Genomic DNA, 15532 nt, shown 5'->3' with positions numbered 1-15532 from the left:
GCCGTTTTCAGAGTACATGTATGTTGTCTAGTAGGCCTATATGAGGAGTCTATATCAAGTCTTTAAGGTAAAGGGTGCATATTCTATGTAAAATAAGTAAGTTTTCATGCGGGAACTTAAGTGTCCGGAAACCCAACCCCCCATCATACTTATATGTGCGGGATTTCCGAGTGCGACGTGCGTAAATGTTTGGGACGAACATCTTCGGACGTCTTGACCCACAAAGGTACGTGAAAAACGCTGAAAAATGCTGTTAGTTTTCGAATTTTCGACCCATTTTGTAAAACAAATGATGCACCGGATTATTTCGTGGCGTTAGTGGAGATGCAGCTCACTCTCGGGTATTTACAATGTAGTGCAACATGCACTCGGCTTCCCCTTGTGCATGTTTCACAATTGTAAATACCCTCGAGTGCGCACTAACGCACTCTATCCTGTGCATCATTTGTATATTATAAAGTGGGTTCGAGAATGTAACCAATTGGAAGCGCTGAAATGAGTCACGTGTGCGTTCATGATTTCTTACTATTGCACGGCCGTGCAAAAAAGCGTAAAGTCACAGACGTCAGAATGTTTACACTAGCAGTGCACACTCAATCAGTTGTTACAAGTGCGTCGCGCGCTACTTTAAGCACTGTCAATCCTGTAAACAACTTCTAGTTCGGGCTGCCAGCCGACTTTTCTTGTGCATAACATGTGGCGTACGTATACGCTTATACATACAGTACTTAACATGTGCGGGATTTCCGAGTGCGACGTGCGTAAATGTTTGGGACGAACATCTTCGGACATCTTGACTTTTGAACGAGTGCTACATGTAGCTGACTGGTATTGACCCACAAAGGTACATGAAAAATGCTGTTAGTTTTCGACCCATTTTATAAATCAAATAATACACAGGTTTGAGTTCGTGACGTTAGTGGAGATGCAGCTCACTCTCGGGTATTTACAATGTAGTGCAACATGCACTCAGCTTCGCCTCGTGCATGTTTCACAATTATAAATACCCTCGAGTGCGCTACATCTCCACTAACGCACTCTCACCTGAGTATTATTTGTATATTATACAACACCTTAGAGTGATGTCGAACTGTGATTGGCCAAGAACATGTCACATGACATTCAATAGAAAATACCTATCAAACTCATTGAGAGTGACAGCCGTGCATTAGGCCCCTGGCGTGGGCCTATTGCACGGCTCGAAGGTACTATTGCACGGCTCCGCAGGTACTATTGCACGGCCGCTCGACTTCACTAGCAAAGCTACGTGCTGGCTGCATGCGCTGGCATTCACAGGCCAGGCGCAGGGTGGTACTGCAACGTTACGTGTGCGCGCAGCTAGCTAGCTATAATTGCATTTATAAAATTGGTTCAAGAATGCAGCCAATCGGAAGCGCTGACATGAGTCACGTGTGCGTGCATTATTTTTTACGATCATGCACGGCCTGACGTCACAATGTTTACACTAGCAGTGCGCACTCAATCAGTTGTTACAAGTGCGTCACGCGCTACTATACGCGCTGTCAATCCTGTAAGGCTACGTTCGCATAGAAGTACATGTATTCGGTATTCGCTATTCGCTATTCGCTATTCGGTATTCGCTATTCGGGCACCGAATACACCATCACCCGCACCGTCAACTCACCATCCCATGCAGTGAGGATTTCTTCCTCCTACATCCCAGCAAATCTTATTAACAATTTCTAAACTGCATCAGAATGTCAGTCTACATGCTTATTTTTGCTAAAGGGCAAATCCAGACCAAAAGTGTCATTATTTCATAAACGAGAGACGGTATACGCTGCAAGAAAATCGAACAAGCTCGATTCCCACTTTGCTATACTTTTCGCAGCTATTCGTACTTTCGAATAGTGCCCTCCTATGTGAACCGGTGTGAGGAAATTCTATCGTTCGATTCAAGCTATTCGCGTGCCCTCGAAAAACGAGCCCGAATACCCGAATAGTATACTTCTATGTGAACGCAGCCTAATCAACTTCTAATTCGGGCTGCCAGCCGGCCTTTCTTGTGCATAACATGTGGCGTACGTATACTCTTATACGTAGAGCACTTTCTATGTGCGGGATTTCCGAGTGCGACGTGCGTAAATGTTTGGGACGAACATCTTCAGACATCTTGACTTTTGAGCGAGTGCTACATGTAGCTGACTGGTATTGACCCACAAAGGTACGTGAAAAATGTTGTTAGTTTTCCACCCATTTTATAAAACAAATGATGCACAGGATTATTTCGTGTGCGCCTCGTGCATGTTGCACCATTGTCAATACTCTCGAGTGCGCCGCACCTTCACTAACGCACTCTGCATCTTTTGTATAGTACTGCGTGTTATACGAGCCTTTTTACGGCTGTGTTTTTACTTTGGACTCGGATCTGCTACGTGGACCACAGTGATCTCAAAATCAAGACTTCAATTCAAGTTGAGAAACCGTAATTTGATTAATTTTCTGTTTTTTATACAAAATCATTGTCGGAAATGGACATAGTCTAGACCTACTATAGTGTTAGATCTACCTACATCTCAGATCGGCCTTAGGTAGGCCGTTAGAACGTTAGAACGTTAGAACGTTCTCGATCTGTAGTGTAGAATGGGTATAGACCTTGCAGAGTTTGCGATTCCTGTGACTGTGTGGTCGAATCATGGAGAATGTTTGAATACACTGGTGGTTTAGAATTCTCGGCCCAATTGTTACATTTATTTTGGGGCCTTCCCGAGTTGCCGGTCACTGATTTAGTACTGTGATTATGGACAAGGTGTTGTATAAAACGAATAATTTATGATTTTGTTCGTGCATTGGGGCACGTAATATCGCACTCGGCGCGAGATTCGCCACTGGTTTATTCAACGCGGTGCTACGCGCCTTGTTGAATAGACCAGCTGCTCATCTCGCGCTTCGTCCGATATTCGTGCCCAATGCACTCACAACTCAAATTATTCGTATACTAGGGCGAGGCGCGCCGTGCAGCTGAGGGTTTATGACGTAACAAAGGCTTCTATATTGGGAAATGCTAAATATAAGTATCTTTACGTATGGTAGAAATCACTGAAATCTCTATGGAAGAACAAAATCAGCGGTAGAAATAAGCTGCATGCTTGGCGGAGGTCTGCGATCTCAGAGTGATTTTCTAGTTCATACTGGTCCAACTTTTTGGAATTTTCAGAATAATGATATAAAAAATGTCCCTTCTATATATTCATTTAAAGGGAGATTAAAGTCCTTTCTTTTGCAATTTTGGTCACAGCTCGTTATTACGAAGGTTCACTATTCCGAAGGTTCGTTATACCGAAGATTGGTTCTTATTACATTTTCGGATTAACGAACCTTCGGAATTACCGTACGAACCCTATTTCATTTTCGGATAATCGAGCCTTCGGAATAGCGAACCCTATTTCATTTTCGTATAAACGAACCTTCGGAATAACGCCACAAATGTTCGGATTAATGAACCCTTTTCCATTTTCGAATTACCGAACCTCTAGGTATAGGGAATTTGTGTGTTTCGGATTAACGAACCTTCGGAATAACGAACAGCACCCGCAATTTTATCATCTCACAGAATTGAATTAGCCTGTTGGCTTATTGTAATTCCTTTTCAAAGAACATGGATTACAAATGATCTCCTGTCATGTATTTTTTTGTCCTTGCTGTCCTGAGACACTTACAGAGTAGATTTGATTTGATTTTTTCTGCATCTGTTTCTCTCTATTTCTCTATGATTCTGTATCCTTTTCACGCAACCCATTATTTTTTTAAATATAATTCTGTCGAGGATCGCTGGATCTGTTATGCCTTTGTGTCCGTTGAATTTTCATCCTGTTATGCTTAGTGTTGTCTCATTCTGTCTTGTATTTTAGTACAAGGTATTCCTTTATTAGTTTCGTCGTCCCAGTCTCGTATAATGTTTATTCGCGTGTGTATGTCTATCTGTTTGTAACTCTGTCTTCTTGGTGAGCTTCCAGACTTTTTATGACTTCTGACTTTTTTCCAGCCTTTTTCCCCTTTCTGCATTAGTTTATTTGTTCTATTTGACATTCTGTACCTGAGGGGCCCACATTTCTACAAGCTTTGTCTTTTTTAGTGGGTCCCTCCATTTTTTGATGTTTTGCGTATTGTTATAATTTATTTATCGACTATATCACTTCAGTCAATTTTCATGACAACGTATTTTTTACTCCGAGGTACCACAATTATATTTTTCTCAATTTACTTTGTTCTGATTATGTAACCTTATTCTCTGTTACCAAAGAAAGTGAAATGTTTAGGTTCTTTTCGAGAAATGAAATAAAGTTTAAAATTGAATTGAAATGAATTGAATTGAATTGTATCACATTACAAGTCTGCCATATCCCACCTCCCTGCATCGACCTATTATGCAAACCAATCTTCGCTGAATGTAATATGCTTCCTATTAATTGTGCTAGTAGACTTGTTGAGCAAGTATCTCTCAAGGAAGGGGGGGGGTCATTCAATTCTTTCAGTTCCTTTGGAACATACTTATTCTTAATGAAGTATGAAAACAGACAGATCAGAGAAGTATAGATAAGTGAAATTCTATAGGAAAAAGACAGACAGACAGACACACACACAAATGTATTGAATTTATAAAGTTTAGAGAGTAAGTCAAATTGGCAACTCTTTAAAACGTGGTAAGCAGCTCTCCATTTGTTTTGTATGCAAATTTTCACTAATTCTTATATTTCTTTCCCTAAAAGTTTTGGCACAGACAGAACCTATCCGATGAGTGGATGAGGAGGACATTCAAAACCATATTACTCTTATTTCATACCAAGAACAGATCTGCATAAAAATTTTCCTCTTGAGAAAATGAAAATTATGAATTTCTGTGTGCAAAAAAAAATAATAAAATCCTCAAATCCACTATTACTTGCCTTCGTCCATATAGCATACTTACAGCAAATATCACTTGAGCCATTCCTTTGAAATCAATAACATCGAGTCTGGCAGCCACATTCTCGTTCACGGCTAGTGCCCGTAAATCTTTTGAGAATAAACTAACCAAGCTGAAAGTGGACAATATGCTTGTCGAGTGATTTATAGCTTCAGCTCTTGATATCGTTGCCTTGGTCCATCCATGTGGATCTTTTAGACGAAAAAAGGGGGGTTAAGAGGAATAATAACAATTATTTCACCATCTGCGCCTCACGAAAAGTCAATCAGTTTAGTTGACTCAATGCATGGGGTACAAACTTGATTACATTATACAACATTATGACAATATCAAAATGGGTCCCATTTCTTTTTATAATATGACAAATTTGCTCTCAACCAATCAGATGCAAGGATTTCAGTAGTTTTAACAACTATCGTAACTTGTTATTGATAACAAAGTTTATGATACGGGGCCTGTGAAGTTTAACATTTTTAGCATGGTAAAGCCTTGGAAAACGTGAGTGATACGTGACAATATTTTATGAAGTACGGCTGTACTTATGTTTTCATCGGCGTTGGTTTGTTTGTTAGTTTGTTTGTTCGTTTGCTTGTATACATCGGCCAAGGAATAAGGTTATTTTTCATCGGCATATGTCTGTTTGTTTGCTTGCTTGTGACTTTGTTTTCCTGTGTGTAAAACTCATAAAGTTGAAAACAGATTTTAATAAAACTGGCAGGAAAAGTGAATAATGACACAAAGAACATATGTTCAAATTTGGTAGTGATCCGGGAATATGGACTTTTAAGGGATTTTTTATCTTTTGACAGAGTTCAAGCTGCGCGTATTTGAGGTTTGCATGCGCGCACTGAAGCGGGGAGGAAGACGCCGAGTTGCTGGAATCTGATGACGTAATAAAAGGCTTCAATGTTGGGAAATTGGGCGATTTTCAGCATACATGTATGAGTGGAAATGGAAGAACAAGATCAAGTGGTGAAAATGCTAGCTGCTTGGCGGTCAAACCTGCGCTCTATTCGAAAAGAATGCTTATTTAGTTGGTTTGTTTGTATGTCTGTGTGCAACATGACTCAAATAGTTGTGAGCGGATGTGGATAAAAACTTACAGGAAAGGTTTAGTGTACAAATTGTGAATGGTCACGAGTGCAATGGTTCGAGATTTCGCACGAGGTGAAAGATAGAGGCGCTCTATCAATTCAACGAGGCGAAGCCGAGTTGAATAGTGCGCCTCATCTTTCACCTCGTGCGAAATCTCCCTCCATTGCACGAGTAAAGACCATACACTATTTGATTTATACAACGTCCAATTAGATCTTTTTGGTCTAAGTAGGCCTAGAAGTCTATATATGTATGAAAAATATAGCCATACTTACATGTGGATCCACTTTGATTCTCTTTCTGGCTTGTGCAATCAGTGTGGATACAGGTCACGGCTAGATACTAGCGCTCATACACACGTACACTAGCACTACGTAGGCCTACGTACACGCATGCATGTACCGCACACGTACACTGCGCTAGCTGCATGCGATCCTCAATATGCAACACACAGTACATGCAGTACCCCACAATTTTTCGAACCGTGGAATAGAACGAAAAAATCAAACCAAGTTGCACGCAAAAATAGAACCAAATTGCACGGCGCGTTGAATAGAGTACTTATCAAATATCACGTCACCAACAATCCTCCAATCAAATTACAAGGATCTACTTGGACGTTGTATAAAATGACATAAGAAACAGAAGATTAGATTTTGGTAGTGATCCGGGAGTTTTTATGGATTTTTGAAGGATTTTCGATATTTTGATAGGTATGGTCAATGAAATCGGGAGTTCAAGCTGCGCATTTTTTGAGGTTTCCACACGCGCACTATAGAGTGCGTGCTCTATAGTGGTGGAAATCAGTGTCGTATATATACGACACTGGTGGAAATGAGCTGCTTGGGGGAGGTCTGCGCTGTGAGAGTGCTTCTCTAGTTTTTTTGTTTTTTTGTTTTTAGTCTGCATTTGTACGTTTTATACATGCATTTCAAATGGCGTTGTTGGTGGTGGGCAAATCTGAAAACTCACCTTTGCAACATGTAAGTCCCGCTGAGTCTGCCGGTTCACACAATGTTAGTGGGGTCACGGTGTCGCACACTATCCTATGGTCCGTCTCCCTACTCTCGACGCATCGGAAAATAACGCCCTCCCTTGAGCGTGTGTGGCCAATCGTCGACGAAAAGGGGCTCCTCGTGTAGGCTTCGGTCGCCCCCTGGTAACCGAGGTATTTGCAAATGGACATGGCCACGCCGATGTCCCAGTCTCCATACCTGCATACACGTTGCCAGTTTCCATCACGATGACCTCTGACCTCTACATTTCCTTCGTGGGTTCTTTTTCCATGGACTAGGCGGAAATCGCCTCTGATGACTCTTTCCTTTCTGGATGCTCCTGAAAAGATACCACGCGTCGACCTTATGCAAAATGAGCCTTAAAGAACTTCCCTTGTTATGCCAAAAGGGCACTAATAGTGTAGGCCTACAAAGTCTTTTGCCATAACAGTGGAAGTGGTTTAAGGCCCTTTTGGCATAAGACCAACGCCAAGTTCAACGTTCGTGACTGGTGAAACGCTTGTCACTTAGCATCTCTTGAGAAGTTCTGGTGTGCCTTAAATATATATTGCCCCAAGAAACTTACGTTATCCTTTGTGATCATATAGGCCTATATCTGTAAAGCACAAAAACTCTCATGCCTTGTATGTTATACGTCTTCCCTAACTAAGACTGCAAAACCCACCTTAAAAAAGAATCCTTTATATGATAATGTATCACAATAATGTAATAACATTTTATCCAGATGGTTTTATACCTTGCTGATATATTTCGCAACTTTTCTTCTTCACAGCGTGCCACTCTTGTCCAAGGTAGAAACGGAATGAGTCGTCAGTATACTCCCCTTCAAGTTGTGTCATCAACCTTTTCCTATCCAAGACGTTTTTCCAACCACATTGCTTACCAGCAAGGGCTCCCTCCGTTTCGACGAGAAATATATCCGAACCTGCAGAGATCACACATAAACATACGATGACAAAATATTCGTATTCGGATGTGTGGTTGTTGTTTGTTTGTTTGTTTGTTACGTGTTTTATGGTGTACGTGGGTGTGCTTTTCTGTTTGGGGATAACCATATGCAAATGCGTTTTTAGTGTGTGCTTCTTCATGTGTTCTAATCAGTGCGGTAAAGAAAATCAACTTAGGACGTCTGAATATTTATCTGTTTTTCAGTCTACATTGCTTTACAAGAAGGACATTTTGAATATAAGCAAGTTATAAGAGGTGTTCTGAATGGGCTGTACTTTGCGTACTTTACCTATACAAGAGACATCGAAGGTTTTCTATACCCTCATTCTAGACAAAAAAAAAAATCAAGATTATTATGTTCTCGGACGTCTTTTAAGACCGAAATATACATGTTACAAAATTCTGACATTGTCGTGCATGGGCTTTCATAAAAATGAAAGTCTCTCTCTCTCTCCCATACAAACTCTATTGCCCGTGTAAACACAAAATCAAAACGAATCATTTTGTTTACACTTCACCTCTTCTCAAATAAAAAGAAAAACGATGTTCTGAAGCATTCGAGCAGACCACATTCTCACTGAATTAGCTTATTAAGGTTTCTGCTGTGAGTAGTGACTAGTGATACGTTATATTAGTCTTTTTGTTTTATCGATAATTATTGGAAAGTAATTTCATTGAGGGAGAAAAGGACAAATAATGCACGCAGGGGGTACAACCACACCGGTGTTTTAGTCAAATGCGTACGCGGGCGCACGGCGCAAGTTTCCTATAGAGACCTACGCTATCGACTCCTCTTTAGCGCTTACGCTTTGGCCCACTTCCCCGAGTCCGAAGAAGTCCGATCCACTGTAGTCAGTGGTCCGATCACAGTTCGGCTCATGATTCGGCTGAGGGGGGATGACAGCTTTAGCAAACTTCTTTTGTGATGTCATAATAACAAGCACATATTATGCACGCACCCTGGAAAGTTTGAAAGTTTTAAAGTTTGAAAGTTTATTACTCACAACCCAAACTCTGGGTATCGGAGTCCAATGAAAAACATATAGCACATTATAATATCAATAAATAATAATTGCAAATAACTCTGAAAAGTGTACAAAACAACTTTAAAAAACAAAATAAGAATGAGATGCGATTGATGAAAAGAAAAAAAAATGTACAGAAATATACAATATATACACGATATATGGTGGAAAAAAAAAGAAAGGGAAATATGACGAGAGAGAGAGAGAGAGGAGAGAGAAAGAAGGGATATATGGAGGTGAAGAGGGAGAGTGAGAAGGACACAAGACTGGTGAATTAACAAAAGATATACGAGTGACTTTTGGTTCAGGAAAAAAAAAGAAACAGAAAAAAAGAAAAAACGCAAAGACATACGGATATGAATTCATACGCTAAGTTAACAAGAATGAAGGAAATATGGACGAGAAGAAGAAGAAGTAGAGAAGGGAAGAAAAAAGGAGGAGAGAATGAAAAGACAAATAAGTTACATATCAATTGTAAAGAAGGCACAGCCTGTAAAAAAAGGCATGTAGTATTTGCAAAAAGGATAAAAACTACCAATAATCTAAACATGTGTCATTATATAATTACAAAACTTGGATAAATTGGAAAGGACTGTTTTCTTTTGACAATTAAATAATTGATCCATCTTCATAGTGTTGGGATATTTCCAGTAATATTTTTTTAAGTATTTCTTTCGTTGTTCATTAAAGAGTCTACACTGAAAAAGGTAGTGAAATTCATCACCAATTTTCTCTTCATTACAATGGGTACAAAATCTACAGACTGCGCGATGCGCAGAGAAGACAACGAAGGCAACGTTACTTAGCAACAACTACGCACTTTACTCTTGATGACAGCTCAACTTCGGTAATCTTCGTATCAATGCTAACGGTGATCGGCAGTATCATCAACAGCGCCCTCTACACCACCGGGACTATGGAGTTTCTCAGTGTTGTCTCAAGGGTCTCCGTTATGTGGAATAGGGGCCTAATAATTATACAAACTGGCTAAGGGTCACGCCATGTATTGTAAGAAGTGCACTAATATCGCTTCAGATCACAAGTACGCGTAACATATTCAACGGCGTAAATCCGTATTGAGGAGTGGGGGGATGATCGGCGATAGCCACCATCACCATGATTACAAGCCCATAACCGGACCGGCGCAGCCCTTGGGGGGGGGGGGGGGGGGGGGGGAGGGGGAGAAGCTTGCCCCCCCCCCCCCCACACACACACACACACATTACAGGGATCAAATGTCCCACTCTTTTCCATGCAAAGTGGGAGGGAAGTGGCAGCAAAAATATGAAGACTTTTTATGCCTCCGCAACGAAGTGGCCGGAGGCATTATGTTTTCGGGTCGTCCGTCCGTCCGTCCGTCCGTACGTCCGTCCGTCCGTCTGTCCGTCCGTCCGTCCGTCCGTCCCGTTTTGTTTTTGTCGATATCTCAAGAACCGTGTGGTGGTTTTACATCAAACTTGGTATGAGGGTATATCCTTGGGGGATAATACTTTGTGTGGATTTTAGGGTCACAGGGTCAAAGGTCAAAGGTCACAGGTTATTTTGTGAATTTTTTTTTGAAATTTCATGTTTTTCTCCATATCTCGCAAATGGTTCAAGGGTTCTTCATGGAACTTAGTATATGCTTGTACCGATGGGCAGTGATTATCTAGGGAAGTTGGGGTCATGGGTCAAAGGTCAGGGGGGTCAAAGGTCAAGGTCAACTCCTCAAAATATCACTACTTTCCTTCAAATGCAATATGCCTGAAGGTTTTTTTTTTTAACTTGATGTATGGCATGTATTACCCAATATATATTTTTGGGGAAGTTTCTTGCCAAAAGGTCAAAGGTCAAAGGGTAAAGGTCAAGTGAAAGTGCTTAATTGCACTTTTTCCTCCATATCTCGAAAGTAACTCAAGGTATCATCATGAAACTTACATATTTATGCATGTTCAACCTAACAGTGATTCTCTTTGGAACTGTGAGGTCAAAGGTCAAAGGCCAGGTTTAGATAATGCTATTTTCCCATTTGATACTGAAATTATACTCTTTCTCAATACCTTGAAAATTACTCGATGCATAAACTTATAAAAGGGTCAAAAGTCAAGTAAAAATCATTGAAAGGTTTATTTATTCATATCACATCTCGTAGCCCAAGGGCTAAATTGCGTGTAATATAACATAAAATATGTACATACAAATTCAAACATTCAGACAATTACAGAATAAAGCATTTACACGTGTGATAGAAATAAGTGGGAAAATATCATAATTACAGAAATCAATAAGTTGAGCATTATGCAAGATAAGAACATATTCCGCATTTGTCAAATCAAACAGAATTACACAAAAAATACTGTGACGACTGATTTGCCTCTACTCCATTAAAACTACAAAACATCATACACAAAACATCAGGTTTACATGACTGATAAATAAAAGGTATTTCGAAATGTGATTGCACAACCCCAAATATAATTAAATCACTGTTTTTACATTTCATAACAAAATTTCATTCTGATGGCTGAGTTATCACATATGACTTATATACCCTACATATAGCACTCTCAACCGACCCTTCCAAAGCCCCGTAACCCACATTCTTCTTTAAACATCATCAAAATAACATCAAATTCACAGAAAAATTCGTCTAACTGTACAAAAGTATGGATACAAATTTCATATTTCTCCATTCAGAATTTGCAGAAATATGGGGAAAAGATAACGTTGTGAGAGTGATTCTCAACGTAAGTATCAATACGGAAGAGATGTGGAGTAGAGATACGAGAGGAATAGGGGGAGAAGGAGAGATAAAGATAGGAATAAGTAGATATGTGTATACAATACATATACAGGTGTACACAATACACACAAATACACAGTCATTTGCATGTACCCACAACGAACCTTTCTAAGGGGGGGGGGCAGAGTTAAAAAAAATAACATATTTATGTTCTACATATAGCTTTCTCAGTAAAACAAATATCATAAACCACATCTGATTTTAATAGATATTGAAAAAATAGAAAAATAATCGGTAATGAACAGCAACATAATCAGAAAAATAGCCCCATCAAAATAATAACATCAGTGAAAAAATTCGCCTGCCGGAGCAGATGGGAAGGACAAGGCAAACTGGATAAAAAAGGGTCTAACCAATATTTTGATGTTTATGTAATACATGCATATATAGGTATAATCATACTGTACATACATACACAGTCATATGCATGTACATAAATGGAGACGTTTGTATGGGGATGCAGAATGCAAAAATGACACATTTATATCCTATTTAGCTTTCACAGTAATAAATGCATACATACATATTATCATGGACCGCACACTTTAAAAATTGCAAAAATAAAGAGATACAACAACGTGAAAGGGAAGGTGGCCCCATCAAAATGATAACAGAGTGAATGAAGGCTTTCACCTGATGGTAAAACAGATGGAAAGACCAGGGTAGAATGGGTAAATGAGGGGTCTAGTAAAGATAGAGTAGGAGAAGGAGAGATAAAGAAAGGAATATGTGAATGTGTGTATACACAAATAGGTATGCATATGCGAACACAGCCATAGATGCATGTACAACCTTACTCAGAAGTCCAATAGTGACGTGATCGGGAAAGTTATCCATTAAGAAAATAGCATGATAGAACTCATTTGTATTATGTAATCGGGTAATGATATAAAAATTATGACCTTGATGACATTTTATGAACAAGAAAGAAGTAAAAGGCTGAAGGAGAGAGAGAAAAATAAAAGTGTAAGGAATGAGTATGAGGGGCGTGTCATCATTCACCACACAGAGACTTATCAGTAATCTTAACCCGGGATAACAATTCAAAATAATTTACATTAATTTAGAATTCAACAGCCTTGTGAGGTAAGGAATTGCACTATTCTCAAAGCGTTTAGTGCGACATCTTTTTTCCATGTAGCGCTTTGTGTGTCTGAGTTTTCGAGAGGACGCGTTCAACACAAACCATTTCTGGAAGTGTACAGAGTTTGCCGATTTCTGCGCAAATTTCAGAGACAACTCCTCGCGTCTCACTTCTAGGCTGGAGATTTGGGCTGTTTCCAGTGCTACCTCGTAGTTGCAGTGCGGTAGAATGGTCCTCAGTGCCCTCTTCTGGACCCGTTCAAGTAGACCTGCCTGTGCGACCGTGAGACCTGAGTGCCACACTGGGCACGCGTATTCCAGAAGCGGTCGAATGAACCCAATATACACAGACACAAGATCATCACTAGGCATGTTAAATGATTTCAACATTCGGAGCATGTGCATGCGACGGTTTGCCCGCGATACCATGGTACGGACATGGCACTCCCACTTGAGATCACTTTGTATCATGACGCCTAGGAGCTTCACTGACGTGACTTCGTTCATCACTTCGTTGCAAAGTGTAAAATCGAAATCTGGGAGGCTTCGTTTCCCGAAGGAAAGCCTCATGACACTGCACTTTTTGGGGTTGAGCCTCACACGATTGTTGTCACACCAATCTTCCAACGAGGTGAGGACATCCTGCATGCGGTTGTATGGGTTGCAACAGCGATCAGGGCACAGTGCGAGCGACATGTCATCCACGTACTTCCATCTGCTGTCAAGATCACCACACAACGCGTCATTGATCAGAGCGAGGAACAATGCAGGACCAAGACGAGTACCCTGTGGGACGCCGGCTGTGACAGGTTGCCATGGTGACAACGCTCCTTGGTATCGGACACGACATCTACGTCTAGTGAGGAACTCACAGATCCATCTGATTATCGATGGGGAAAGCTGTAAGTCCACGAGTTTCCTCACCAAGATTGTGTGGTCGACCCGATCAAATGCGCGGCTGAAATCAGTTGACACAACAGTAATCTCTAGGCCGGCGGTCTCCATGTTCCTGTAGAGGAAGTCCATCAGGTCAACCAGGCAATGCGTAGTGGAATGTCCAGCACGTGCTCCGTATTGCTTTGGGTCAAGTTGAGGAGCTAACTCTGACATAACGCGTCTGTAGACGAACAGCTCAAGGATTTTTGCAAAGTGGTTAGTCAGAGAAATAGGGCGTAGTTTGTCCACAGGTGCTGGTGATTGTTCTTTAGGAACTGGGCACACAATTGCATCCTTCCATTGGTGTGGTACGTAGCAGCTTTCGTATGACGAGTTTAGCACTTCGCACAATGGTTCAGCTAGTTCAACGGAAAAAGTCCGAATAATCCGAGCAGGGATATCGTCTGGCCCACCGGATTTGCCAGGTTTGATTCGCCTCAATTCCCTTTCAACATCCCAGGGTTGAACGTGAGGGATCGGCACAGGTGAGGGAAGAAACGCAGGAAGACTGGAGAGATCAAGTTCGGGGATATCGTCAGCGATATTTGCAAAGTGGCAGTTGACGGCATCGGCTATCCCGGCTTTGTCTGAGGATGAGATGCCCGGCACCGTTATGGTAGTCTCCTTCTTCTCTTGGGAGGTCATAACTTTCAGAAATTTGTACCAGTCAGATGGGTTCTCGCGTTTTAGGTTCTGGACGCGATCGCGATAAAACATCACTTTGGCGCTCACGATTTCCCGTTGGACTTTGTTGCGTAATTTTCTCCACTCGTTCTTGTTCTTATGGAAGGCAACTTGTCTCCGCTGAATCAGGGATTTCACGCGTGGAGTAATCCATGGCTTGTCCCTCCCATGCAGTTTGACAATTCTGGTTGGAAAGTAGTCATTCAATCCTTGGGTTAGGGTCTCATAAAAGGCATCACATTTCTGTTGTGTGTCAACACATTCAGCTACATTTGCCCAGTTCTGCTGAGCAATCCATGTGCCGAATCCGCGGATGGAGGAGTCTTTCATAGGTCTGGTCAACCGCTTTGTGACAGCATTAGTCTGGTTGGTGATAGGTGACTTAGACGTCCATACCACTGCGTTATGGTCGCCACCGCGCCCAAGAGGAGATGATATTTGAGGTTCCTTGTACCACTGATAGATATTGGTAATGATCTGATCCAATATAGCGTCTCCACGAGTGGGCTTGTTGACGACTTGGCGCAGTTCTCCAAGGACGAGTGGCGAGATATCAAGTCTATTAAGGTCACCCAATATGATGACTCCGGCGTCGGGATGTTTTGTCTTTATGTCATCCACTGAATCTGTCAGGTATCGGACAAGCTCCTCTGCATTTTCATTTGCCGGTGGTGAATATACGGCTGCCACGAAAATGGACGACACTGTACGAGGCAAGCGTCTTGGGCGGAGTTGTATCCAAACCACCTCATGTTCCGGTGGGACTGATAGGAAACCGATAGAATCTGGCTTAAATTCAGGCTTCGCGTAAATCGCTACTCCTCCGCCTCGTCTGCTATTTCTTGATTTCGTGAAGACAGCATAACCATCTATCGTAAAGGAGTGTTCCGGTTGATCACCTTTGAACCATGTCTCTGTGACGGCGCACAAATCCACATCCAGGTCCTTGATAACAGCCTCGAATTCATCAAGTTTGTTATTCAGTGACCGCGGGTTACACAAGTACACCGACGGGAATGTTAGATCATGCTGACAC

The sequence above is a fragment of the Diadema antillarum genome, unplaced genomic scaffold (assembly GCF_040938485.1).
Source record: "Diadema antillarum isolate AM-2024a unplaced genomic scaffold, OU_Dant_1.0 seq00000662_RagTag, whole genome shotgun sequence".
In the NCBI taxonomy this organism is placed as follows: domain Eukaryota; kingdom Metazoa; phylum Echinodermata; class Echinoidea; order Diadematoida; family Diadematidae; genus Diadema; species Diadema antillarum.
Note: the sequence above shows the minus strand (reverse complement) of the source record.